Source organism: Artemia franciscana, chromosome 20, assembly GCF_032884065.1.
Source record: "Artemia franciscana chromosome 20, ASM3288406v1, whole genome shotgun sequence".
NCBI lineage: Eukaryota > Metazoa > Arthropoda > Branchiopoda > Anostraca > Artemiidae > Artemia > Artemia franciscana.
The window spans coordinates 37,723,141-37,750,549 of NC_088882.1; the positions used below are offsets into that span (position 1 = coordinate 37,723,141).

Here is a 27,409-nt window from a genome sequence, read left to right on the forward strand (position 1 = left end):
TTATATAAACCGTTAGAGGAAACTACGGCCTATTCAACAACACTGCATTTGCAATACATTCTGATTAATAGACAATTCTGGGTTTGATGTGTTTTTTTGTGTTGAAAAACCTCTTCATAGTTAAGTTACCTATTATGGACTGCCTCCCCATAGTAGCATAATATTTGTAGGAAAGAACAAGTAATGAGTCAGAGGTAATAGGCTTGAGATTGCTTGTGTAGAATTTTGACTCTTGTTGAAAGAAGAGCATCATCAAGTGTGGAAAACCAACTTGTGACCAAGATGGGTCAAGGTGGGACAATGTATGATTAATCCCATACAAGGGTTAATCATACAATCCTTGTATGATTGTAGAAAAAACTACCCCTGGTCCCAATGTGATAGAACAATTAATACTGAAGGTCCAAGGGGATCCTTGCCGTCTGTTTCTAGGCTGGCTCAAGCGCTTTGTGTAGACTTGAAAAGATATATTAGTACCAATGATGCAAAAGTAGGGGACCATTGCTTTTCTTAAGGCCATAATAATATCAATAATTTAAAAATATGAAAACTGCAACTTGGAATGCTACAATGTAAAAAAAAAAAAAAAACAAAAAACTATCAAATTAACATTTTGACAGACATATTCAGATGGTTCAAACTGACTTATTAGGAGTTTCAGAAACCCAAATCCCAGGAGTAGCATATGCCTTCTAGATATTGATTCTGACTGTTCCTTAACTCCTCTCCCAAGGTCACTCTTGGGGCAATGAACTCTTACTGAATCTATTCACTGGATAAAGGAATGCCTTGAGCTAACTTACTTTCATTGGATAACTGGATTGGATCAGACATATGTCTTTAAATGGTTTAGTCTGAACTGTGACATCAAAAGTTCTTTGTCAATGAACTATGGATTAATACATTTAAATACTCTAAATTCAGGATTATGTATAAACGCTGGATGATGAATTAATTAGAATCACAATTTGAAAAAGGACATTGTTTGATACTGTGAATATTATTGTTTTATGAAATACTACAAAAACGAGTAGATGAGACAACAGTAATATGGACACTTGAGTAATATGGTCCCCCCCCCCATTCCAATGCAGTCCAGGTAAGTCTGGATTAAAATTAAATTAATGCAAAATAGGGGGCATTAGTGGTAGAATCATATGATTAATGGCTTCTATTGCTTCAATTACACATTCGAATCTGAGAACATAAATTTGAAATTTTCAAAAGAAAAAAATTTCTTATTTTTCACTGAATTAAAACTTTCAGAAAATAAAATTTAGTTACGCATAGTGCTTAAGCTAAGTTGAGGAGAGTGTTCCATCATCTCTAAAATTTGTAGCTGGTTGTTCATATTTAGGATTGATACATTTTACTCAATATGTTTGTCCAAGATTAGCAACTGTCCATAAACTGGAAGTCCAACCCTAGTATTTAATTACAGTTTTATATATTTTCTACATATGGGACCTCAAGAGGATGTACAGTGTATTCTCAGAAAAGTGAAAATGATGTTAGAAAACTGAAAAAGAGAAGTGAAAAAGAATCTAATGGAAATATGCTTTTTTGTTTTAATATACTTCCTAGGAATACTTACTTTGTCTCCTTCTGAGGAGACAAAAGCGAATAGTAAAAGTACCCCAGATTATTTTCCTTTTAACCTACAAAAATGATGGCCGAATAAAAAGAAATAAAATACAAAAAGTAAAGACTAGGTTGATGAAAAAGATGAATTTACAGCGGTTGGGCGAAGAGTTGAGTGCCATTGATTTTAGTGAGATTATGGATATGAAAGATGACGCTTCTGGTGCATGTGATCGTATGATGGGGGTCGTACAGCCAATTTATGATAAGACTTGCCCAGTGAAATTCTTGAAACCACGTAAGCGTGAACCCAGGAAGCCCTGGATAACTATTGAAATCCTTAAAGTGTCAGATTTAAGAAATCAAGCATATGTGGAATATTTAAATAGTGAATGTGCCAAGAAACTGGAAGAATTCAAAATAATACGCAATAAAGTAAACTCGATGAGAAGGAAAGCTAAAAAAGAATACTTTACCAACCAATTGAGTTTAAATAAGGATAATACTAAAGGAATTTGGAAAGGTATTAATTACCTATTGGGAAAGAAGAAAGAAGCTCCAACTAATTCGCAACTGATTCAAGGAGAACTTGTTAATGATGAAATAAGTATCACGACTAAATTTGCGTTGAGTTTTGTTCAAGCGTTGGGCAAAACGTACAGGCGCAAGGGTTAGTGAACTTTACTAACGATTTAATGAAAGATGACTTTGTGGATGATAGAGGAATTGGAAATGAAATTGAATTTCAGCCTTGTACTGGAGATGAAATTCTGAAGGTTGTGAAAACAATCAAATCGAATTCAGCAGGGACAGATGACATTAATCTGAAAACTTTTAAGTCAGTGATGTGTTATTTAATGCCATGTCTAGTCCATATAATCAATCTTTCCCTCCAAACCGGTATATTCCCTGATGCGCTTAAAAGGGCAAAAGTAATCCCCCTTCACAAAGGTGACTCTAAGCTAGAAATTGAAAATTATAGACCCATATCAATCCTACCCTTGTTTTCGAAAATATTTGAAAAAATTGTGCATAAAAGGCTTTATGATCACCTTATGAAAACGGGGATGTTAAGTGAAAACCAGTTTGGCTTTAGAAAAGGTCAGTCGACGTCGGATGCCGTGCATTCCCTTTGTGATACTGTAAATAAATGCTTTGAACGTGGTGAAATCCCTTTGACTGTTTTTATCAATTTTAGAAAAGCATTCAATACAGTGGATTTTCATATTCTACTCAAACGTCTACAATCCCTTGGAACTCGTGGTAACTATTTAAAGTGGTTTCATAGTTTTCTAAGTGGTAGATCTATTCAAGTTGTATTTAATGATGTGTTTTCTTCTCCTTTTCAAGTGAGGTGTGGTGTACCTCAGGGGTCTGTTTGGGACCACTTCTGTACCTTGTGTATGTTGATTCAATGCGTTTCTACTTACCTGAGTGTTGTATTACGACCTTTGCGGATGATACTGCTTTAACTGTGTCTAGTAGATCTGTCGATGATTTGTTGTTGAAAGTAAATAGGGTATTAAAGGCATTTTTTGTGTTTACAAGTTTGAGCCTTTTGTCAGTGAACGTTAATAAAACTAATTTTATGATTTATAGGTGAGTTGGTAAGCCTCCATGTGTTGATAAAAAGATGTTTTTTAACCGTAGGCCTTTGTCACAGGTCCATGAAGAGTGTTATTTGGGATTCCAGCTTGATTGTAATCTATCTTGGAAAAACCATAGTGATCATGTTGCAGCTAAAGTTGCTAGAGGTTTGGGAATTTTGCGTCGATTAAAGCATGTTTTACCATTATCAGTTCTTTTATTATTTTATCACACCATTGTTGCGCCTTATATTTCTCACGGTTGTGTCCTTCGGTCTAGTAATTTCTATGCAAATTTTAAAAGAGTATAGATCATACAAAATAAAACAGTACGTCTTCTTGGTAATTATGTAGAATATGTGAATGATACCGCGTCATGTTTTAAGAATATACGAGTGCCTAACATTGGTCAGATTCGAGATTATCAAGCTGCAGTTTTTGCGTATCGATGTTGCAATGATGTATTTCCTCCAGTTTTTTTTTTCGAGTAAATCGTTCACTCCATGGGTATTAGACTAGAGAGGCAAATAATTTTATTGTTGAGTACCGAGACACCACACGTGCAGCTTTCAGAATTAGGTATTTAGCTCCGGCTATTTGGAATGATATCCCAGCTGGCATTAGGGAGGCGGAACATATTGGGTCGTTTAAAGTAAAATTTAAAAAAAATATTTACTGGGAGTGGGGAGTTATTTTTTTTTCTTTTTTTTTATTATTATTGTTAGCCTTTTTTTTACGTATATTCTGGTATTAAAAGGTAATTGAGAGAGAGTGTTTTTGTCCTTCTTTAATATTTATTTTTTTAATTAATTAGGTTGAGAATTTGAGGATTGCAGCCGTCCAACATCAGGCTGTTTGAGCCTTCCCCCGACGGTTGTGTTTATTTATACTTTTTGTAATTTAATAGTTAATAAAAATAATAAAGAGTTCATTAATTGATGGGAAACAGACAGAAGAAGATTTACAAAAATATCCACATAGCTATAATTTTTCAAGTTTAAATGCTGTAGTTTTATTGTTTGTTTTTTTTAGTTTTAAAGTTTACATAATTATTTATTTTAGCTTCCTTTCCATCTTTTTTTTGTAGATTAATTTAAAAAAAAACATTCCAAAATAGTTTTCTGAAGAAAAGTAAAGGCCATATTATACTTACGATCAGAGGAAATGAAAACCTACAATAACACAAACTCAAAACAACCAAAAATTACTATTTAAGAAAAAATGAAACCCAAAACGAACAGAGATTAAATGAACAATCATAGCAAAAACAATTATAAAAAACGTAATAATATAAACGAATAAATAAATCTCAAAACGAGTAGAGCTTAGGTTGAATATGCAAATCAAGCGAACAAAAATATTTGGCTATTGAGGCATAAATGAAACGCAAAAAAAACAAACAGTAGTTACTAAAATAAATGAGTAAGTAAATCTTAAAACGAGTGAAACTTAATTGAATATGCAAATCTAGTTTGAAACGAATAGAAATCTCTACAAAGAAAAGTCTGGTTTAAGCCTCCTTTCATTGTAAAAGTCTAAAGCCTACAACGTCATTGGCGCTTTACGGAAAACTGTATGTTTCTTGAACAATCAGATAAGTACACATAAAATAGAACTGAACGTTTGATACATAATGCTATTAATTGCTGAAAGATCATCAGTTCAAGATTATATTGCACTATAATTTTATTTTCATTTTCAATGCTGAACCTTGTCAGTACTTTTTAATGAAATTACCTCTACTGGTAAGCCCTGACTGTTGGAAATTAGGTTTTATCACTCCCGTAAAAATAAGTTTAGGAAACAAGATTTTGTTGGTGTCCGCATTACTCTTACTCCAGTTTTTTCCAAGTTATATGAATGGTTTTTAGCTGATTGGTTCAAAGTAAGAATAATCCCAAATGTTGACCAAAGGCAATTCAGAAATTTGCGCTCTACCTCTACCACAGACTATCTTGTTCACCTTTTGAATACTATTAAATAAATCAAAACAAGTTTTTCTTAGATGAAAGTAAGGAGCAACATAAAAACTTAAAACGAACAGAAATTACTTCGTATATGAAAGGGACTTTTCTTCCTCAACGGCTCGCTCTTTACGCTAAAGTTTGACTCTTTCTCTAGACTCTATTTTTAAAACAGTAAGAAACTTTAGCGTAAAGAGTGGGGCGTTGAGGAGGAAAGGCCCCTTTCATATACGGAGTAATTTCTGTTCGGTTTAAGTTTTAATGTGCTCCTTACTTTCATTTAAAAAAAATTGTTTTTTTTTTTATTTAATTTCTGGACGTTTTTGAATTAAAGCATGTCTTGATCATGGCTCTCCGCACATAAATAATTAAAATGAATTTGCGTATTAATTAATTGCAATTAATCTGAAGATTTTGAGAAAAAAAGAGCGAGGGAGGAGGCCTAGTTGCCCTCCAATTTTTTGATTACTTAAAAAAGCAACTAGAACTTTTAATTTTTTACAAACGTTTTCATTGGTAAAAAGTATACGTAACTTACGAATTAATTTACGTATTCGTGTTTATCTATATTCGTATGTTTTTATTGCGTTTATGAGAAGGTTCAACCCTCGTCGATACCTCGCTCTTTACCCTAAAGCTTAAATTTTGTCCCAATTCCTTAAGAATGAGCTCTGAATCACAAAGGCCGTAGAATAAATAATTGAAATTACTAAAAATACTTTAGTGTAAAGAGTGAATTATAACGAGGAGGTAAGCCTCTCATATGCGTAATAATTTTTGTTCGTTTTAAGTTTTAATGCTGCTCCTTACTTTCAGTATAAAAAAACTTTTCATATTTATTTTTCATTTTTTTTTCAAATAATTCTAGAAAATTCTGCGCCCCCTTCATTGGAATTCTCTTCCCCATGACAAGTTTCTCCATGGAAATATCCTCCCACGTAACCCCCCTCAAATCTCCCTCCTAACCAAAAAAAAATCCCCCTGAAAACGTCTGTACACTTCCCAGTAACCATTACTATATCATGAAAAGAGAAATCACCAATGCAACAGCACAAACACATAAAAAAAAAAAATGAAAGAGACAGAAGGAGAAAAGGAAAACTGTTTTTCTAAATTAGTGACTAATATGGACCAGCACTTGAATGAGGCCTTAACCCTACTCATCCATACAATCACATAGGTCAAACAGCATAGCCATACACAATCAACCATAAAGAATAATCCATGGACAGGCAGTCATGTCGTCAATAAATATAAGTCGTCATTTACCAAACAATAGAAACAATAAAGACAAATAATTCAGAGGCAACAACCCAACACAAGGGCTCATCAGGAGAATACACTTGCCTACAGGGTTTCGCCACATTAAATTCTCTACCCAGCCAAGTGTTGTGGCTACCACAAAATATCCATGGCATCCCCGTGTCAGGTATCACCCCCAAAATACATGCCTATGAAAAAAAGGAAATGTAAAACAACCAAGTAACACCAAAACAAGCTTATCCTGTTAATATATCCCTCTTTTTAGCAACAATAGGTAAACTAAATATGATAAATTTTACCAAATCACAAATATTAACACATTGCAAAAAACCTGAATGAACTAAACAATTATAGAATTTATCTTTACCATGTGGCTATTTTTTTAAAAACTCCGCTCTATTAGAAACACAATTCAAAATAAATGGCGCTGCGTCATCATTTTTCGAACCTCCGAAATTAGTTGAAAATTTCTTTAAGTATTTCTAGATAATTCTTTTGATATTTATTTAAAAGTTCGTTATAATGAAAACTAAATTTTTTAAATTGCCAAGTTAATTTATTTGCAGAAAAACCTCTTGATATCAATTTTTGGCTTAAGATTTTACATCTATTTTTAAAATCAACATAATTACTACAAATTCTTGCAAAACGAAGTAACTGTGAGAAAAACGCCGAATATGTGATATTTGAGTGTATATTACTTTCAGGGAATGGGAAACTAATCACTTCAAAATCAAAATCATCCGTTTTATTATACATTTTAAAACTTAATTTATTATTATCACAAATATTAATATTTAAATCTAAGAAATGATCTTCATGACCAGCGCCATGACTAGGTTCAAGAGTAAGCTCTGATGGATATATATTTTTAGAAATATCAATGAAATCCTTACAATTTCAGACCAAAATATCATCTAAATATCTTTTATTATTTGACAAAACATGTTTTAAATTATTTGGATTATTCTTATCCATCATATATTTATATTCTAGTTGACTTAAAAACAAGTCAGCTATAAATGGGCTGGCATTCCCCCCATGGGAATTCCCACGATTTGCTTGTACAAATCACCACCAAATCTTATATAAGTATTGTATAAAACAAATTCTAATAACTCTAAAATCATATCCAAGCTGTAACATCTCAAGCTAACTGTAGTATTAAAGCAATTTGTCCATATAGCTTTTTAATTATAAGTGTCTATTTTTAAGAACCTTTTACTAGATAAGAGGAAAGATTTCTTGATAACAGTTTTTAAATTATCTAACACTACATAAATGGAATAAATTAGTATACATTGTCGGAAAATCGAAAGACTCAATTCTTTTAGCTGAAACCATTGTTAAAGAATCTATCACCTGCAGTGAATTATTAACACTCCAATATGGATTAAAATTCGAAAATTTTTTAATACCAGAACAATAGGTTTTAAGTTTATTTACAATTTCCTTTAAAATTAAAGAGAGGTCAGTAGCAGCAATACGGGTTGGACATTTAGCTGCTCCAGCAATAAACCGTGGTTTAGGGGGATTCTTATGAAATTTTTACAGTCCAATATAGGAAAGGGAACTTTTTATCATTGTCATTTATTTTAATATTAAAATTTTTAAAAAGTATTTCTTCAGTCTTTTCAATTAAATTCTCATCCTCTAAATTTACCTTTTCATAAACATTAGTTGTGCATAACTCCCTTTTTAAGATATCACAATACAGCTTCTGACAAATTATGGCAAAATTATTATTAGCTTTATCCACTGGCACAATTACAAATTCATTCAGTAGATTAGCAATTGCTTGTTTAATCTTCGCATTATAAAATAATGATTTAGTATTAGTATTTTTTAAGTTCGAATATATTTTATTTCTTATTCTACTAATAATTAAATTCTTCCAACTTTGAAAACTCTCTTTATTTTTATTCTCTTTCTTACACCACTTATCAATAAATAAATCAAAATGATTTTCCAAGCCATCAAGAACATTCGATGGTTTCAGATGATGAAAAAGACGGAAATTAGCCCCTTTATTCATTATAATTTGAAGATCATCTTGCTTTATTATTGACAAGTCCCCTGTTATAACATGTTTGTAAGTAGGATTTACAAATGGGCCAAGTTGCTTACAATTACAAACCGGTTTCCAATTTATATCACTATCTAACCTTTTAAGTATTAAATTATAATTAAAAATAATTTGCCCAATAGTTTTTGAATGAAAGTAATAGTTTTTTTTAAAATGAAAGTAAGGAGCAACATAAAAACTTAAAACGAACAGAAATTACTCCGTATATGAAAGGGGCCTTTCCTCCTCAACACCCCACTCTTTACGCTAAAGTTTCTTACTGTTTTAAAAATAAAGTCTAGAGAAAGAGTCAAACTTTAGCGTAAAGAGCGAGCCGTTGAGGAGGAAAAGTCCCTTTCATATACGAGGTAATTTCTGTTTGTTTTAAGTTTTTATGTTGCTCCTTACTTTCATTAAAAAAAAACTCGTTTTTATCTATTTAATAGTATCCAAAAGGTGAACAAGATAGTCTGTGGTAGAGGTAGAGCGCAAATTTCTGAATTGCCTTTGGTCAACATTTGGGATTATTCTTACTTTGAACCAATCAGCTAAAAAGCATTCATATAACTTGGAAAAAACTGGAGTAAGAGTAATGGGCCGGACACCAACAAAATCTGGTTTCCTAAACTTATTTTTACGGGAGTGATAAAACCTAACTTCCAACAGTCAGGGACTTACCAGTAGAGGTAATTTCATTACAAAGTACTGACAAGGTTCTGAAAGAGTGTCTACAATGGCCTTAATTAGTACAACTGGGATATCAAATTTCATTAAGATCCGGTCACCCGTACTTAAGCTAAAAATACCTCAATTTTTCTGACTTTTCCAGATTAACAATCCCCAGCTCCCTCAAAGAGAACGGATCCGTACCAATTATGTCAATCTCGTATCTATAACTTGTGCTTATTCTTACCATCAAGTTTCATCCCGATCTCTCCACTCTAAGGGTTTTCCAAGATTTCCGGTTTCTAAGATTTCTGTTACCCCCTCTTCAACCCTCTATGTACCTGGATCCGATTCGAATTGAAAATGGAGTATCTGAGACATAATATTCTTCTATATATCAAGTTTCATTAAGATCCGATGACCCATTCGTGAGATACCTCGATTTTCACGTTTTTGAAGAATTCCGGTTTCCCCCTCCAACTTCCTACAATGTCACCAGATCTGGTCGAGATTTAAAATAAGAGTTCTAAAGCACAAGATCCTTCTAGATAGCAAATTTCATTAAGATCTGATCACTCGTTCGTAAGTTACAAATACCTCATTTTTTCTAATTTTTCTAAATTACTCCCCCCCCACTCCACCAAAGAGAGCGGATCTGATCCGGTTATGTCAGTCACATATCTTGAACTTGTGCTTATTCTTTCCACCAAGTTTCATCCTGATCTCCGCTTTAAGCGTTTTCCAAGATTTCCGCCCCCCCCCCTTATGACACTGGATCCGGTTGGGATTTAAAATAAGAGATCTGAGTTTCGAGGTCCTTCTAAATATGAAATTTCATTAAGATACGATCACTTTCGTGAGTCAAAAATACCTCATTTTCTCTAATTTTTTTAATTAACCCTCCCCCCCAACTCCCCCAAAGAGAACTGATCCGTTCCGCATATGTCAATCTCGTATCTAGGACTTGTGCTTATTTTTCCCACCAAGTTTCATCCCAATCCCTCCACTCTAAGCGTTTTCCAAGATTTAGGCTCCCCCCCACTTCCCCTTCACCGGATCCGGTCGGGATATAAAATAAGAGCTCTGAGACACGATATCCTTCTAAACATCAAATTTCATTAAGATCCAATCACTCCTTCGAAAGTTAAAATACCTCTTTTTATTTAATTTTTCAGAATTAACCCTCCTCCCCCAACTCTCCCAGAGAAAATGAATCCGTTCCGGTTATTTCGATCACGTATCTAACACTTATGATTATTTTTAACACCAAGTTTCATCCCGATCCCTCAGCTCAAAGCGTTTTCCGAGATTTTAGCCCCCCCCCCAAATTCTCCCCAATGTCACTGGATCCAGTTGGGATTTATAATAAGAGCTCTGAGACACGATATTCTTCAAAACTTAAAATTTCATTAAGATCCGATCACTCCTTCGTAAGTTATAAATACCTCATTTTTTCTGATGTTCAAAATTACCCCCCCCCCTCCAACTCCCCCAAACAGAACAGATCCATTCTGGTTATGTCAATCACGTATCTAGGACTTCTGCTTATTTTTCCCACAAAATTTCATCCCAATCCCTCCATTCTAAGCGTTTTCCAAGATTTTAGGTCTCCCCCCAACTCCCCCCAATGACACCGGATCTGGTCGGGATTTAGAATAAGAGCTCTGAGATACGATATCCTTCCAAACAGCAAATTTAATTAAGATCCCATAACCCGTTCGTAAGTTATAAATACTTAAAATATGAATACGGTAAAATCACAAAAACGACTATTTCTAATTTAATCTGGTCCGGTCCCTGATACGCCTGCAAAATTTCATCGTCTTAGCCTACCTGAAAGTGCCTAAAGTAGCAAAACCAGGACCGACAGACAGACCGACAGAATTTGCGACCGCTATATGTCACTTGTTTAATACCAAGTGCCATAAAAATGGTAGCTGTCTCCTAAAGGGGGCAAAGTAACAAGTGAGCTATAAAAGGTGTGGATATTCGTGCAAATCAGATCATGAGTAGTATTTCCTTTGGTTTTTGGTATTTTCACTATTTGTTTTAAATTGAGGGAACTACAAAGGGAATTTAACTTTAGGTCATCAGCAAAACATACTAGGAAAATACCGTCATTTGGAAATTTGCAGAGGACAAAGTCGGCATTACTATGTAGTTGCTGGAAAAACCGCTGTCATATGCAGCAAAAAACAACCAAATTAAAAGGGCGAGGCAAGACTTTGGGTCTCACACTTACCCATATGATTTCATCGTAATCCAAAAGGTTGGGAGCATGAATTAATTTAGGGAATAGATAGTTACCCACAAATATAATATTCCGCCTCCCTTTCACACCATCGCATTCAGAGATTCGAATAGCAAAAATTTCCAGCTCTTTTCTACAAAAATGTGGAATCTCGTATTTTCTGCCTGAAGAAAGATCACGGGTGGGCGTTTATTTTATTTTTCAAATCTCCCTTTTTACCTAGGGGGTGGTCATGAGGGTGATGTTTAATTAATTGGGAACATTTATTAATTTTTAACAGGTTAAGGTTCTGTGCCTGGACCTCTGTTACAGCAATTACATCAATTTTCTGTAATTGGGAGAGGGCCTCTAGTTCGGTCACTTTGACACAATTCAGGCTTCCAGCGTTCATAACAAGGATTTTAGCAAAAGTAAAACGGTTACTTAAGCGGCCACTTGCTTTTTTGCTAATTGTAGGAGCCAGAAGGGAGTAAAAGGAGCGTGGGTTTGGGGAAGTAGGGCACTCTTTTTCAACGGGGATATTGTTAGCTTGACTGGGAATCGCAGCAGAATGAAGATGGAATGAAGAATGAAGACACAGCAGGGGTTGTGTGGACCCCGGAGTTTTTGTTATAGATAGATAGATAGATAAGTGTATTTCAAAAACCGATGGGCCATATATACACAAAAATATAAATAAATAACAAACAAGCAAGGAAATTAACAACAGTACGAATTACAAACACACACAACAAAAGAAATTAGTCATATAAAACTTTTTCTTCTTATTAAGGATTTATCTATATACACTCCCACTCGAAATATTGTGGTTGGGTTATTATTTTGCAGAATACCTGGAAGCATCAAATTAATCCCATGCAAAAAAATTTCCCGTAAATCCAAGAGCACCGGGCATTTCCGGAGAAAATGATCCAAGTCTTCATCATCATCTTTACAAAGGGGACAAACATACCGCCTATCAAGACCAACTATCATTTTATTTTTGTCGAAAGTTTTTTGCCAATTCTGGATTGGAAGACAATTCGCCCTAAGCTGAATCCAACGACGTAGAATCATAGCCGGTAAATTAAATTTAAAATAAACTTCCTCTCTAAAAGTAGGTTTTGCCTGATTATAATGTTGTAGGGTTGTAGAATCTAAAACCAGCCCTTGCCAATGCTGAGTTTCCTGACTTTCTAATATAAATCGTACCTGGCTTTCTAAATATGTTGGTACATCACTAGAACAAAGACCATTATTCCATAAATAAGGCATTCCTACTTTTTCTAGTAATGATTTCATTTGGGATGACCACGAGGTTTTTAAACCACATTTCAACATCTGTTCATATGCCGCACTTACTAGTCTATCTTCATTACTCTTGGTGAACTTCAACCAGAATCTAAGCATTGAAATATACCTACGTAGCTTTAAAGAAAACAGGCCCATATCACCTTTCAGAATCTGTGAATGAGTTGTCTGATGTAGACCAAACACTCTTTTATGGTACTGGAGCTGAAGGGACTCAAGTTGCTGCACCGTTTCTCCACCCCATATCTCTGCTCCATATTCTATCACGGGTAAAATTTTTGTGTTAAATTTTCTTTTATGCATTTTTAGGTTTTTAATTCCCATTATCGTCGGGTTTCTAAATATTGCTGACATGGCCACTCTACCTCTCTTAATTATTTCATCAACATGACTCTTTAGGCTTCCATTTTCCGATAAGATAAAGCCTAAATATTTTATTCTTTACTTATAAATAGTTCCTTATTATTAAATTTAAATGTATATTTTTCATTGCCCCCAACAATCCTTTTTTAAAAATAACAACTTCGCTGTTTTCAGTATTCAGCCTTAATTTTTTATCTGCAAATATTCTTCTATGAGATTCAAAAGTGTATGTAGATCTTTCGGTTTATTAGCCACCAAAGCAATATCATCTGCAAATAACAAGAGAGATAGTTTTTGAGTCCCTAGGCTAACTTTCAGAGCCCATCTATTCTCTAGAAAGTTAACAACATCATTAATAAAAATATTAAACAACTTAGGTGAAAGGGTGCTGCCCTGTTTTACTCCCCGCTTAATATCAAAAAGCTTCGAAAACCTATTACCAGCTTGTATGATTCCACTCACACAAGTATACATGCTCACTATCAATCTAACAAAAGAATGGGGAAGGCCAATATTTAGCATGACATCATTCAATAACTCTCTGTCGACACTATCAAAAGCCTTATGGAGATCCAGAAATCCCACATAAAGACAAGTTTTACCCTTTCCATACTTATATATTAATGCCTTTAAAATAAACACACTATCTGTCGTCCCATGCCCTGTCCTGAAACCTCCTTGTTCCTCATGTATTAAATCATTTTTATTTAACCAATTGGAAAGCCTGGTATCTAATATTTTCTCCAAAACCTTACTTAAAGCAGGGGCAAGCGCTATTAAACGATAATTTTCATGAGCCTTCGGGTTTCCTCTCTTAAAAAGTGGTATAAACAATGATGTCTTCCAAGCGCTTGGCCATTGCCCTGACGTTAACACCTTATTACAAAGAAGAACAATTATCGGCATCAAATGGAAAGAAAATTCTTAAATAACAATATTGGTATACCATCAACACCCACAGCAGTACTACCTTTTAAATTCTTAAATATCGACTTAATCTCTTGGTCATTCACATAGCCCACTAAATCGTAATCATGTTCCCTCATAGGATAAATAACCATCTCTGGGGTATGCGCTACCTCCTTAAGATCTACATGATCACCTTCCAAATTATTTAGGTAATCAGGCCATGAATCAGCTTCCGGAACAACCTGGGTATTAACATTTCCCTTTCCACTATCATTCTTTATATAAAGATTAAAATCTTTATTTCTGAAATCATCAGCAATGTCCAGTTTCTTCTTATTCTCGTACTCTTTTCTTTTTATTAAACTTTTATATTCTCTTCTTTTATCTTTATATTTAGCCAATCTCAGACTTTGATCTTCCGCGCTATCAAATTCATTCAAGCGCTTTAATAAATATTTTACTTCTTCTTTCATTAACTTGCAATCAAAATCAAAATATCGATCATTCTTTTTCAATTTTTTAGTCAGGCCAAATGATTCTGCACAACTGCCCATTATTTCATTTAACAGCAAAATTACACTATGTGCATCTTTTTCATTGTCTTCTAACGCTTTCAACTTATTTTTTACATGCGACTCCAAGAGCTCCCTTTTAAATGCCTCAATATCTTTATCTGTTAACTCATTTCTAATTCGTTTTTCTAAACCTATTTTTCTATAATCCGCATTGTAGAAATTTCTTACTCATGAACCGTGGTCCACAAACTGCCCAATCTTCACCTCAAGCATAATAGCTCTATGATCAGATCCAACTAAATCTAATCCTCTCATATTTATTGATTCAGGTACAAATTGCGTATTAATTAGCACATAATCTACAACACTTGGAGTTGGACCAGAAAGGCAAGTGAACTCGCCCTTACCCTTATCATTCCCAAACCTACCATTCGCAATCATCAGACCATGTTCCCCACAAAACGGCAGGAGCTTTCTTCCCCATAAATTTATTTTTCTTTTTCCATCCTTGTTGCTTCGTGGTATTCTACAACAAATTGGGACAAAATCACCTAAATCTGGGGTCTCAGCCTCCAGGCCGGTATAAGCATTGAAATCCCCCATTAAGACACACTCCAGATCTCTATAACTTTCTTGTATTAATGAAAATTCTTCTCCTAAAATTTCCAAAGTATTTTCTCGATTATAGGAACTATTCTGTGGAGGTATATATACACTACACCCAACATTAGTTGCTTCCCACATTTCAAATAAATATACAGCCAAAGCAAGTTTTCAGATCTAATACTAATTCTCTCATAACTTTCAACAGCAGATGCTTCAACCAAAACGCCACCATAATGTCTATTATTTCTTGCTACATTACGCACGGTCTGTTCAACGAAATACCCGGGGAGATGTGATATAGGAGAACAATCGTTCCATGTTGCAATCAGCGAAATCACATCAAACGAATATAAATCGTCATATAAATATGTCAACTTATCACATAATCCTTGTATGTTCCATGACACTAGACTCAGTATATGGCCCTCTATTTCCTATGTTTCTACGCCTTCTGTTAGCACATTAACATCACTAGCCTTTGGTTGAGATTGCTCATTACTACTCTTAGACGGGGAAAAGGCAACATGATAATACTCATGACTGCGGTCATTTATATCCGCTAACACACTTGAGTGTTTATTTTCATAAAAATAACGTGAAAACCCACCAAGATGTCTTTCATTAAAATTCTTTCTTGGCGAATGGCTTCCTTTGGGTGCTACATTACGAGTACCTGGTCGATGCAGGTCATTTGGGCTGACAATAGCAATAGCAGGTCTTTTAGCTGTCAATACTGCCTGAGGAGTGCTGGTTGATGGTACCAATGTCTCAATATCACTATCACCGTTATCACTAACTAGCCTCATCGGAATATTATTGGGATCATTTGGGAGCCTAGTACTCAGGGATGGACCAGAATTTTGTACTAGTTTCAAATTACGCTTAATCTCGACTATTGAATTTCCATCGTACCTGAGCATTCGGCCTTGGATGAACAATTTGTCACCTCGTAACTTTGCATCACAGCCGTCATTTTTCGCAGAGTCAACATTTCCTTTAAATGTTACGGGCCTCCCTTTGAACAGCTGTGTAATCCGGAACCACCGATAAACCAAACCTTCTTAATACGGAGCTGTTTCTTAAAATATAGTCTCTGATTTCAACCGAGTTTAGCCTTACTACTATCGGCCCTGATTTCAATCTAAAAATGTCCCGTATATCACTTCGATATATTCCGAGAGACGGCATAGTACGATTTAATAATCCCATTATTTCTTGCTCCAGAGTTTAATCACCGAGTTGTTGAAGGGTATAATTATAGAAGATTAAATTCGTTCTTTTCTGATCTGCTTCAAGTTTGTTGGCTCGTTCCTAAGAGACTGCTAGGTTAGATTTCACATTTTCCAGCTCTCTTTTAATTTCATCATTTGTCTTAGCATTGTTAGATAACTGCATAATAATGCTACTTACCTGTACTTGTATGGCATCAATGCTATCCAAAAGTTCGGGAATCGTATTAACTTTCTGCAAAAGCACCGGTAATAAATCCAGTTTAAAATTGATTTCTTGCAAGAACTGGGCACTTTGCATTTTCTCAGCCTCTCGTGTTTGGTCTGCCATTTACACCCTTGTTAACTTATCAAAGTGCAAAATGTAAAACCTTTATCACTCCTTGATTTGATCCAGTATCGTTAATTAGCAATAAGACTTTTTTCACTATTTGAAAAAAATCACAATATTGGCTCAAAGCCACTCAGGAGAGAAACGTTATTTCAATCTTGGTTTAAACTAGTTAGTTACACAATTTGTCTAAATGTAAGCATGGATGTTATCCGAAAGAAATGAAATCTGGTTTTGTTATAATTCCTTGAACTCTGAATGAAAATGATATGATGCTTGAACTATTTACAAAAAACGCCCATCTCAAAATTTGTATCGGATGGGTCTGGTAAAAAAAAAGGGCTAGGTGGGGCTAGTTTCCCTCAGATCTCTTTTTTCTCTTAAAATCGAACTACAACTTTTAATTTCCAATCAAACGATTCCTCTCCGAAGTTTATACAAGCATCCTTACAATAAAACCAAGATATGCCCCACGAGCATAACTTACCATACCCGCCCCCGAACCCTGGGGTCAAGTCAAACCTGGATTTTTATTATCTGATGTTTGAACTATTAAAAAATGGATATTTCAAAATTTGTATCGGGAGGGCTTTGAAGAAAAGGGCTAAGTGCCCTCGGATCTCTTTTGACTCTTAAAGCAAACTGGAACTTTCAATTTTCAATCAAATAAGCCCTCTCCGAAGTTTATACCAGCATCCCTAAAATAAGAACCAGATAGGTCCCCAGAGCATGACTTACAGCTCCCGCCCCCGGAGTTTTGTTATCTGATGTTTGAACTATATTTTTAAATTATCTATCACAAAATTTGTATAAGATGGATTTGGGGAAAAAAGGGATAGGGGTGGGGGGTAGTTATGCTTGGATCTCTTTTGGCTCTATAAACGAACTAGAACTTTCAATTTCCCATCAAATGAGCCCCCTTCGGAGTAGCCTATATATGAGCATCCCTACATTAAAGAAAAGATATACCCCCAGAAGAAAACTTGCAAAGCCCTCCCCTGAGCCCTGGGGGTTACATCAACACTGGAGTTTTTGTTATCTAAACTTTGAACTATTTTTGACAAAATGGATATCTCAAAATTTTTATCGCATGGGTTCGGAGAATACAGGGCATGAAGGGGCTAGTTGCCCTCGGATTTCTTTTGACTCTTTAAAAATGAACTAAAAATTTCAACTTAGAATCAAATGAGCCCTCTCTGAAGTTTATACAAGCATCCCTTTTATAAGAGTCATATATGCACCCAGGAAGTAACTTACAACGCCTGCCCCCTGGGGGGCTTGTGTCAACGTGAGTTTTTCTTATCTAATTTTTGAATTATTTAAAAAAAATGCTATCCCAAAATCTAAATCGGGTGGGTTTGGGGAAAAAAGGGCGTGGAGGTATAGTTGCCCCCTGACCTCTTTTGACTCTTAAAAAGTGAACCAGAAATTTCAATTCCCAATCAAATAAGCTATCTATGAGGTTTATACAAGCATCACTTCCATAAGAACCATATATGGGCCCAGGGCATAACTCAGAACCCCCTGGCCCTGGTGGGTTGTATCAACACCTTAGTTATTCTTATCTGACTTCTGAATAATTTATAAGAAAATGGCTATCTCAAAATTTTTACTGGATGGGTTTGGGGAAAAGGCGTGGGGGGGGAACTAGTTGTCCTCCAAGCTTTTACCTCTCAAAAACTAAACTAGAACTTTCAATTTCCAATCAAATAAGGCTGCTCTATAGCTTATACAACTATCCCTTCCATAAGAACCATATATAGCCCCTAGAAACTGACTTACAACGCCTGCCCCCAGGCCCTGGGGATAGTGTTCACCCCAGAATTTTCGTTATATAATCTATGAGCTATTTTTTTTTAATGGCAATCTCAAAGTTCTTATTGGATGGGTTTGAAGAAAAAAGGGGGTAGGGGGACTAGTTGCCCTCCTATCTATTTTGATTCTTAAAGAAGTATTTGTCCTCTGGGAATAATTTACCACACCTACCCCTTGTCCCTGGGAGGGGGGTGTTGACACTGTTTTTTTTTGTTATATGATCTTCAACTACTTTTAACGAAATAGTTATCATAAATTTTTATTGGGATGCATTTGGGGAAAAAGTGTTGGGGGCTATTTGCCCTCTAATCACTGTTGACTCTTAAAAAGGACACTTTTAAAACAAAATGGCTATCTCAAAGTTTCTCTCTGATACATTTGGAGAAAAAGTGCATGGGAGGATGCTACTTGCCCTCTGATCTCTTTTGATTCTGCAAATATGAGCAATATTTACCCCTGGGAATATCTTACAACACCTTTCCTCAGGTCCTGAGGGGTTGTGTAGACACTTGAGTTTTTCTTATAAGATCTTTGAGCTACTATTAACAAAATGGCTATCTCAAAGCTTTTTATTGGATTTATTTGGGGAAAAAAGGACATTAGGGGGGGGGCTAATATCCAATCACTTTTGACTCTCAAAAGTGAACAAGAACTTTTAATTTTAAATCATATGTACCATCTCTGATGTTTATATGAGCATTCCTTTAGTAAGAACCAAATTTGCCCCAGGGCATAACTTAAAATGCCTGCCTCTAGGCACTGGGGGGCTGTGTTGACCCAGAGTTTTTGTTATATGATCTTTGAACTATTTTAAACAGAATAGCAACCTCAAAACTTTTATTAAATGTATCTGGGGGAAAATGGGCTTGGGGGCCTAGTTGCCTCTGATCACTTTTGACCCTTAAAAAGGGCACTAGAACTCTAAATTTCCAAACGGTGGAGCCCCCTTTGAAGTTTATACAATGACCCCTTCCATATGAAGGCCCTGGGAAAAAATATTCATACTTAAACAGTGGAGCCTAATTTCTGAACTTCACAGAAGGGTTTTTTTTTGGGGGGGGGGGGGGGCAGCTGCCCCCCCCCCCAATAATTTGGAGAAAAATTATTGTATAGCCCAAGCCGCTTGACTATGTGGATAGATGATACTTCACAGCATAGTCTAAAATCCACGCACAAATATTAATATAATAATATTAATATATAAGTGTAATATATATAGTGTATAATATATAGTGTAATTAATGCTTTAATGCTATGTGAAGTTCTGACAAGGAAGAGGCTGGGACTTCGGGCCTGTTTCTAATTTTACAGGCAAATACACCTTCAGCAATTATTTCAGAGCTGGGTAGCCTAATACAATTTGTGTGGCCAGAAGTTTAATTGTAAGATTTCAAATTGTGGTTGTCATTTGCCTTTTAAGTCATTCCATTCAAGACGCTTTGGATATTTTTTATTGTGATAAATTGTCTTAATGCTCTGAAAAGGGAAAACTATTTCAATTGCATAGGATAGGAAAATTTTGGTAGGCTAATTAATTCAAAGTCCTAAATTAGCCAGGGAAGTGTTTTTTTTCACTAAAAAATCACCATGTTCTTTGAACTCCAATTATATAGCCTTGTTTTTGGCCCCCTTGAGCCAGTATCCAGTTCCTGATTGTCATTTACACTAAATTTCACTTTTTCTGTTACCTATATACGTTTGCACCAGTTTTACCATTGGCTAAAACTGGTACAAACAGTATTACTGGCTTTCATATAAAGTGAATATACCACTTGATGCCTTTTTTAATGCTGTTTACAAATATAATAATTGCTTCTACCGCAAATTCAGATTTAAGCATTTTTTGACCTCTTAAAAATGACTTATATATGGGGTCATTACAAATCTGTAATAGTTTAGAAACAAATTTGGGCTATATATTTGCACAGCAGGGGGTGGGGGTAAAGTATAGCATATATTAAATATGTAAACTAACCATTGCTGGAATTTTTTTTATGTGTGTGCTGTTGCACTGGTAATTTCTCTTCTCATTAAAATTTGATGTGCATAAACACATTAAAAAAAAAAAAAAAAACCTTCCATATGAAGGCCCTGGGAAAAAATATTCATACTTAAACAGTGGAGCCTAATTTCCGAACTTCACAGAAGGGGTTTTTTGGGGGGCAGCTGCCCCCCCAATAATTTGGAGAAAAATTATTGTATAGCCCAAGCCCCTTGACTATGTGGATAGATGATGCTTAACAGCATAGTCTAAAATCCATGCACAAGATAACAATTTAGATTTTAGGGTCCCATTAAAGGCTCTAAACAAAATTTCCCCTGGAAGCAATTATTAAATTTGGAAAGAACATAACAGACATCAAGTGATGTATTCACTTTCTTCTAGCCTGAATTGTATATGAAAAAGGAAAAACTTAATAAACTTTTAGCCATCAATGCACAATTGGGGCTAATAAGAAGGAAACAGTATAAAATTCTGATAAAAATACTATAAAATTTATAGCACTATATACATATATAAATATAAGTATATATTATACACTATAAAAATATATAGCCCAAATTATAAACTTTCCATCATTCTGCCATGTATCATTCTTGTTTTTCTGGTTCTTGTTTTGTCATACTTGATCCAATTTACAGGTACAGGGGCAAGACAAGAGCAATGTATAGGCAGAATGTTATTAAAATACTAATATATGCATTGGAAAAATTGAAAACATTTAGCCTAATGAAGGTGGATAAAAAACAGAGCTGTATAAAAAATATGTTAACCATAATTATTCTGCATATTATGAAGTAAGAATTGTGTTTTTAACATGTTTCCTTCTCAATAGCCCCCAATATAAAATTATGCTTATTTTTAAATTTTACAATTCAAGGTAATGTAACTACCTTAAGCATATATATATATATATACAATGAATTTTCTCTTATTTTGATGCCATATTTTAGGATCCACTTAGTAAATCAAGCATTTTACAGAGTAGACTTAGAGCCAAATAAATCAGTTTGAAGCAAATGGTGACTTATGAGGAATTCAGTGTATATGTTACCATGACTGTCAGAATGAATGTCAGCATTAACTGGTGAAGATCCAAAAGTCCTTTATTTTCTCCTTGGATTTAGTTGATGTTGCCAGTCAACTTTTTCAGATTGATCACAGTGAAGGTATATATAGTATCATATATATAGTAGCAAAAAGTCCTATGCTCTCTATTGAATTTTTTTTTATGCAGATCTAAAACCAAAGAAGATTCATGACAACACCTTTGCACAAGCACAATGACAAATGGTTCTGATAGATAACAAAGTAGCAACTGAAACTATGGCTCTAATACATATTCTTACAGTCTACTTACCCACTCTAAAATGTGCATCATATTTGGAAAAAGATTTTCCTAATGGTATATACTTATATACTTTGAGTTTGATGTAAAATTTCATGATGACAGTTTAGATTAGCTTAGATTCATAGCCTATTTCTAATATTTATAACAAAATTTAACCTAACCTAACTTTTAGAATCATGGCTTGCATAAGACTGAAAAAGCTGACCTGTGAAGCTAGTTGAATCCAAGCCAAGACAAAAGAATTTTGGACATTCAATGATGAATGTTGACATTAAACAGGTTTCAGAAGTTCATGGATGCACATTCACAACTCAGGGTATGTATTTAGATATTAGGGAGTGGATGAGGGTTAAGGTCAGTTTGATGGAAATGAATATTATATTCTGATTCAGGATGAAATGCTGATTCTAAAAGTAGCTACAACTATCCCTATCACTGTCATTAGTCAAAAAATTTACTTACAGAATTTTAGTCAAAAAATTTACTTACACAAAATATCTTCCAAGAAAATATTAGACTAATCAGTAAAATTCTAATTAATTGACTTCTTGCTATCTCGGAAAGGGTTTAGGTTAGGAAAGTGAAACTTTCAGGGATGGGTCTACAGGCTAAAGTATGTACTGTGAATGTATTTTAAAGTGCCCACCTCCAACCCTTCTCCCTCTAGAGGGCCATGAAATTTGCCTACATTACAGGTAAATCTATTGAAACTTTGACAAAACAACATTTCACCTTAATTTTCAGTTACTAGTTGCTTCTGTCTGCCTTTACTTCTGAAAATGCTATTCCTGTTATTTGAGTAGAATTTTAAGCCATATTAATGTTTTTCTTCAAAATTTAGGAAATGTATTTGCATATATACAGCTTACCATATTTGGTATTAATAAATAAATAAATAAATAAATATCTTTAAAACCATATAAAATGGGATTGAGCAAAGTTATGAAGCTGAAAACAATTTTGTTATACTTCAATTAAGCAGAAGATCTATCTTACAAGGTTTCAGTTTCATAATACACATATTTTTAAAGTCATAAAAGGTCAGGGCCCTCTAGAGGGAGAAGGAGTGGAGGTAGGTACTTGAAAATACCTTCCCATGACATACTGTAGCCTGTAGACCCATCCCTGAAAGTTTCATTTTCCTAACCTAAACCCTTGCCAAGATAGCAAGAAGTCAATTAAATAGGATTTTATCGACAAATCTTTATTATTCCAATAATGAATAAATCATTATTCACTAATATTCAACATATGTTCCAATGAGATCATTAAGGCTCTGGATGCCCTCAAAATTTTCACTCAACTAACTCCAACTAAACTAATCCAGTTCTCATCCTTGTGAAATGGGCCCTTAGTTTGTTTTTTCCATGTCCCTTAGCCTAAGAAACTAATTTACATCAAAGAAATACTCACATTTTTTATATAAGACCTACAATTGAATTGAATGATTCCTCCTCTCTTCCTGCAAGGACTCAAGAGGCTTCTTATACTATGATCACTATACTATACCACTTGGTTCATATAAGATTTATCCGCTTAATATCCTTTAAAAACTTGCATATCAACTTAAGTCCATCAGCACAATCACTGTTCAAGCCTGCTCCGCTTAGTATGTCACTATTCTGTCGAATTCTGTTTTCCCTAATAAATTGTCTAATATCCTTCCTCCTGTCTTATGTTCCTTCACAATCGAATAACCCTTACCCTGTGTTTGTTTACTTGTCCAATGGGATTTTTACTAATCGAGGTTTAACCGATAAATCAAAAGGTCTGAGTTGCGTTTGATTCGACTCGTAAAAGTTAACTTAAAAGTTGACTTTTTTCTCTACTGCCGTTTTATTTAGTAGCAAAACGACCTAGAAAGTCAACACAGAATTGCGAATCGAACGCTTCAGTAGCAAAAAATTTAGATATGTGAAATCGTTTAGTCTAAAGACAAGACAGGGAAACTGTTAATAGTGGAAATAATCTTAGCTTTTCAGTGACCTGTAAGTAATCTTATGCATCTTCCTTAGGGTTTTTGGTGTTCTAGGCCCATCTTGCATAGGCTAAGCTTAATAAGGAATCAGAAGAAAATTTATATGTTGTTAAAAACGTTGGTTCTTAGGAAGGCAGCTATCACATTGGTGAGTTATTCAAATATAACCGAAATAAACAGGCCTAGTTTTTAAACCAACCTTTAATTTTTAGTTGAAAATTTTTTAGAATGGTTAGATCAATGCCTATATTATATAGTACCCAACCTTATTCGCCGGCCAGTGCGATTTAAGGTAATTTAAGGTAATTTAAGTATATATTCATTGAGATTGCTGTCTAAACTGGATTTTTAACATAAAGTAGGGGTAAAATTTTACTTTAGCTACTTTAGGCTATCTTTGAAAGAGGTTAGGTTAGGAAAATGAAACTTTCAGGGATGTGTCTAGAGGCTAGAGTATGGGTAAATTTATATCAAACAGAACTACTGGCTTTTGTATGAAGTGAATATACAACTTGATGCGTTTTTTTTATGTTCTTTACAAATATAATAATTGCTGCTACCGAAAATTCATATTTTAAGCCCTTTTTGACCTCTTATAAATGACCTAAATGTGGAGTGTAAAAAGGCTTAAAACATTGGTCTCAAACTTTATAACATTGGACTCTAACTTACTGTTTCATTATAAATCCATTTTTTTTAAGGATATATTATCCACAAGCACTGAATGTTGTGGCGTTTTCTTCTTCCTTGTTGCCAAAATTTCAATTAAATTTTTTACAAAATAATAAGATATTTGAAATCACAAATCTGGAATAGTTTAGAAACAAATTTGGGCTATATATTTGAACATCAGGGAGGTGGGGGTAAAGCATATCATATATTAAATATGTAAACTAACCATTGTTGCCTTTAATATAGTTAAATTTACAGGAAACAGTTAGCCAGCTTTCATATTTTGACCAAAAATGCATGCTTTTATTTAAAATTTGCTGTCAAGGAAGAAGAAAGCACCATAACATTGATAAAATTTATTTATCCAATTTAATTGTGGAAAATCACTGCTTGTGGATAATATAACATTAAAAAAATGGATTCATAATGAAATGGTAAGTTTGAGTCCAGTGTTTTAAAGTCTGAGACCAATATTTTAAGCCTTTTTTATACCCCATATTTACGTCATTTTTAAGAGGTCAAAAAGTGCTTAAATCTGAATTTCCAATAGAAGCAATTATTATATTTGTAAAGAGCATAATAAAACGCATCAAGTGGTATATTCACTTTATACAAAAGCCAATAATACTGTTTGCTATAAATTAACCAAAGTATGTCCAAGGAAAGTATTTAAATTACCTACCTCCACTTCTTTCTCCTCTAGAAGGTCCTGAAATTTTTGACTACATCAATTTTTGGTTATCAGTTTCTTTCTCGCTGGCCTTAGTTCTGAAAAGACAATTGCTGTTGATTTAACAGAACTTTAAGCCATAACACTGGGTTTTTCTATATTTAGAAATAATATTTTATGCCACCTGATTGTAGGTTAAATATATGGCTGATATTATTTATTCTCCATGAATTTTTGTTTTACTTGATTTTATTGATGTCAGTCGCTTTCTGTTAAAAATAGATTTTTTTTTAAAATCAATCTTCTTTTGTGAAAAAGAATTGAATTGTTTTTCTTTTTACATGTTGCATAAAATGTAAAGGAATGCCTGGCCCTTCATTTCATATATTTTAACTAAAAGTTTTTGAGGCAGCTTATATCAAAATACAACTGACACATTTTAATATATTTTTTTTTTTTTTTAGAATACATAGGACACTATTAAAGTTTTGCATTTGCACAGCTAAAAAATTGTCTTAAAAAGTGCCAAGTTTAGAGAGTTATTTTAATATTATACTTGCTGATCAGTATAATTGTTTTTAAAATTCCTTCTGTTTAAAGCATTTTAGAGGGATTCTAAGCCAACCATGGGTATATTTTTGTCACAAATGATTTTGCTCAAGTGAGCTGGTGGAAAACCAATAGAACATATAATTTTTCTTTTTTTCTTTGACTAGAACATCACAAAACTGAGCATTCATATTGCTATTTTTATTTTATGTAAATACAATCCCTGATGGGAGTTTTGTTGATACCTGTCTCAAAATTAATTTGTCTAAATAAAATAGATATTGTTTATGGGACAGTAGTGAAAAATGGTAGGAACTATGACTTGAGTTGTTTTTTTTCCAATATTTTTTTTCAAATAATTTTGGTTTTCTTGTCACATTTGTGTTCCTGCTAAGTGGCTGGCACTCTAGGTTGAGAATACTTTGTCCAAAGGGCACAGGTTTAATTCCTGGCATTACCAGTTTATTTGGTTTGGGACAATGGTCAGTGATGTGACTATGTAGGTTTAGCCAGAACTGGCCCAACCTTGAAAGGTTACCTAGAGAAATCTGGGGTCAGTAAGCAGGAAGGCCTTGCAAAGGCATAGGATGACTGATTTCTAGCTTCCTGGCTAAAGGACCACCTGGTTCTTTACTGGGCTTCTGACTTAGCCATAGATGCTTTCTTTTAATCCCATTAAATATTATATGTTCTATTTATATGTGCCAACCATAAGCATATTGCTGTCACAAATGATTTTGCTCCAATGAGCTGGTAGAAAAGAAATAGAACATATAATTCTTCTTTTTTTATTACAAGACTAGAATATCACAAAACTGAGCATTCATATTGCTAATTGTATCTTAAGTAAATACAATCCATGATGGGAGTTTTGTTGATACCTGTCTCAAAATTAATTTGTCTAAATAAAATAGATATTGTTTATGGGATAGCAGTGAAAAATGGTAGGAACTATGACTGAGTTGTTTTTTTTCCAATATTTTCTTTTTTCAAATAATTTTTGTTTTCTGGTCACATTTGTGTTCCTTCTTAAGTGGCTGGCACTCTAGGTTGAGAATACTTTGTCCAAAGGGCACATGTTTAATTCCTGGCATTACCAGTTTATTTGGTTTGGGGAAAAGGTCAGTGATGTGACTATGTAGGTTCAGCCAGAACTGGCCCAACCTTGAAAGGTTACCTAGAGAAATCTAGGATCAGTTAGCAGGAAGGGCTTGCAAAAGCATAGGATGACTGGTCCCCTGCTTCCTTTTGCACTTCCTGGCTAAAGGACCACCTGGTTTTTTACTGTGCTTCTGACTTAGCCATAGAAGTTTTCTTTTAAACCCATTAAATAAGAATATAAAGGAAAAAAACTCAGTAAGGTGGGCCTTCCTTTTCAATGAAATGTTGATGTATAGACAAGAGTGTAGGTCATAAGAAATGGCTTATGAATGTTTTGCAAGGTTTGAAAATTTAGGACGATTCCTCAGGTTGGCAACTGAGCACAAAAGTAAAATTTTTTTAATGATTTTTCTTTGTGACTGTTATATTTATGTATTGTCAAGTGTTTTAAAGTTAATCTTCATTGTTTTGTTTTAATTGCCATGGCCTTGGAAACTTAGTGTATTAAAACCTACTTATGTCTATTCATTTTCTTTTAAACAGACAGGATTTCTATGTTTCCTAGCTTCAATAAATTTATATGCAATTTTGAGACCAGGGGTTACAAAGTAGGTCAAAACTTTCAAATGGAACCGTGGTGTGACTAATGAAT

At 34.2% G+C, this 27,409-nt stretch overlaps 1 protein-coding gene across 2 annotated transcripts in view; it reads right to left on the reverse strand.

Annotated features, from left to right (window-relative positions):
- Positions 1 to 23,594, reverse strand: part of LOC136040215 (TBC1 domain family member 13-like) — a 120,385-nt gene extending 96,791 nt beyond the window's left edge. The window contains exon 1 of one of the 2 annotated variants that reach the window (XM_065724410.1): positions 23,201 to 23,594. The gene's annotated coding sequence lies outside the window, so the exon portion shown is untranslated. Of the gene's footprint in view, positions 1 to 1,594; positions 1,614 to 23,200 lie in introns of those variants that run through there. The other variant, XM_065724411.1, reaches the window with a different exon arrangement.
- Positions 23,595 to 27,409: the final 3,815 nt, after the last annotated feature.